The sequence below is a fragment of the Montipora foliosa genome, chromosome 5 (genome assembly GCF_036669935.1).
Source record: "Montipora foliosa isolate CH-2021 chromosome 5, ASM3666993v2, whole genome shotgun sequence".
NCBI classification, from domain to species: Eukaryota; Metazoa; Cnidaria; class Anthozoa; order Scleractinia; family Acroporidae; genus Montipora; species Montipora foliosa.
Genome location: NC_090873.1, coordinates 36,830,819 through 36,833,318, shown reverse-complemented (window position 1 = coordinate 36,833,318; position 2,500 = coordinate 36,830,819). Strand labels below are relative to the sequence as shown.

Sequence of the window (2,500 nt, the reverse complement as noted above, 5' to 3'; positions counted from 1 at the left end):
TAGTATCTTTTGGGTTGCCTGTGGCATCCCTTGAAACACAATTATTATGGAGTAGGCAGTGGTTTTAATAAGAACCAACAGCCGACAAAAAAAATGCTGGCTACTTCACTCAGAGTAGCCCGAATTTCAGCGGCCTCCTCAGCTTACTACAGTGGCCAGTGTGTAAGTCCCCGAATGACTTAGCGAGCAGAGGAGGTGGCTGAAATTCAGGCTACACTCAGAGAAGTTGGCCACTTTCCCCCGTAAATTGAAGTAATTAAAGAGAGATTCTTTCAAACCTGAGATTAAAATTCATTTTGACAATGACAGCAGTCGGTTAATTACTCCACTCAAACGAGCCGCCAACTTCAAATAAGGGGAGTTCCACGCGCGCAGAGCGCCATGGGTAAGACAATTAACTGTGTGAGAAAATTTGGTTTTTGGTCACTGTAAGATCCACCCCGTCTTTGATATTGAACATCCAATGTCATGCTTAAGGACGGTGCCTACTAATTCAATGGTTTTTTTGCGCCGTTTACTGAATATGCGGGAAAAGCAGATCTTAACAAGTATTATTGAAATCCAAAAAGAAAATTGGGGGTAACCACGCATTTTTCGAAGATAATTAATCAACAATATTTGTATAAAGCTTCAAAATACAGAGCAATGTATGGCATTCTTTGCCAAATTGAAGCTTAATTATCTCTGGAAAATGCATGGTCACCCCCAATTTTCTTTTTGGATACCAAGAGCACTTGCTAAGTTCTGCTTTCTCCGCATAGTTTTGAACAGCGCAAAAATATCCCTGTATTAATAAGCACCGCCGATAGGACATCCGAGTATCTGGAGATGCACAGAACATATGCGCAATAACAATAGTAGGCACCGTCCTTAATTGACACCTGTCAAAACAAGGTATCCGCTAACCAGTATCAATTGACCATATCGTGGGCACAAGTTTAAAGGGTTTTCGATTGGATCACTGGCTCAAGCCAGTTTAACCTATGGTAAGAATAAATTACATGTAATGCGGAAGTTCCACTTTTAGGATTGGCTAAATTTATGTATTAATTTTTTATTGACACCCCTCAGCCCTGAATGGGCTGTCACTTAACAGCAATGTTTTGGTACCATATCAAACACCAATTATTGCTGAAAACGATTTGGTCCTTTTTGTGACGTAAAAAGTTATCGTGGCGTCAGGAAAGCCCTGCAAGAAGACCCCGTATTTTGGCTTTAGCTGGTCATGTCTAAAAAACAGACTCGGTTATCCCCATGTTTTTATTTCTGAAATGTGATCAGCATGCCAAAATGAAACCTTCGGCAAAGTTTAAAAAAATTACATAGAGCGGATTCAGAGCCACCTTAAATAGTTTAAAAAGTAAGGCAGCTCTGAATCGGTTCCACAAAATTTTTTTAAACTTTGTAGAGAGTTTCATCTTGGCCTTCTGATCACTTTTGTGTAATACAAATTTGGGGTCATGAAGTTCGTTTTTCAGATATGAGCAACTGAAGCCAAAATATAGGGTGTGTTTTTCAAAGGCTCTCCCAATGCCATGGTAACTTGCTAAATCACAAAGATGACTGCATCTTGTTCAGCAATAATTGAGGTTTCACATGGTACCACAACATTGGTGTTATGTGATAAATTGTTGTTGCACCAGCCAAGGACTGATCCAAAAGGCATATGCTTTCTTTTTTCTTAGGATGTTGGGGGATCAAAAACGCCTTATAGAGCGTTTTCACATGACGTCACGGCAACGATGTCGGTGTTCTAAAACAAAGAAATGGCGGCCATGATGGTGTACCAAAGTAATCCTCCGAGAATTGAACTCTATTTTATCCAAATACTTTCTATTGTTTCAGTAATCCAATATGGCTGTTAGTCATGTGAGTGAAAACGCTCTATACATATTGGTTATTGACCAAGCTTGTTGGGTCAAGATGGCTGGATATTGGCCAATTATTATTATTATTTTTTTTTATTTTTATTTTTTTGCGTGTTTATGTGTTGAGGTCCATAATGGTGTTTTATCCCATATAATAAATCCTTTATTGACCAAGCTTGTTCGGTCAAGATGGCAGGATATTGGCCAAGTTCTTTTTTTGCGTGTTTATGTGTTGAGGTCCATAAACACGCAAAAGGAGAACTATGCCAATATCCAGCCATCTTGACCGAACAAGCTTGGTCAATGAAGGATTTATTAGGGCAAGATAGCTCCATCTAATTAGCACTAATTATTGAACTTAATTTGAATAAATATGTTCCCTTATTGAGGATAAAAACTAGTCTATAAGAACTGTAACAAGTTACATAAACCATAGGTGCCATGCATTTTGCACAAAAATAGGCTCAGGTATTTGTCCGCGGACGTTATCTGTTCCGAGAAGAGAACAGTTTTGACAAACAGATAAGGTCCTTTTTTGCAAGACTAGAGTTATTAGACGAAACATTTACCAACAACGTACGCTCAAAAACGTTTAAAGCCTATGAAGTTCAGTTTTTGGTGTTTTCTGGTAC

At 38.8% G+C, this 2,500-nt stretch overlaps 1 protein-coding gene across 1 annotated transcript in view; it reads left to right on the top strand.

The window, feature by feature from the left end:
* LOC138004096 (replication factor C subunit 1-like) overlaps positions 1–2,500 on the top strand; it is a 41,645-nt gene that overhangs the window by 18,045 nt on the left and 21,100 nt on the right. The window lies entirely within an intron of this gene.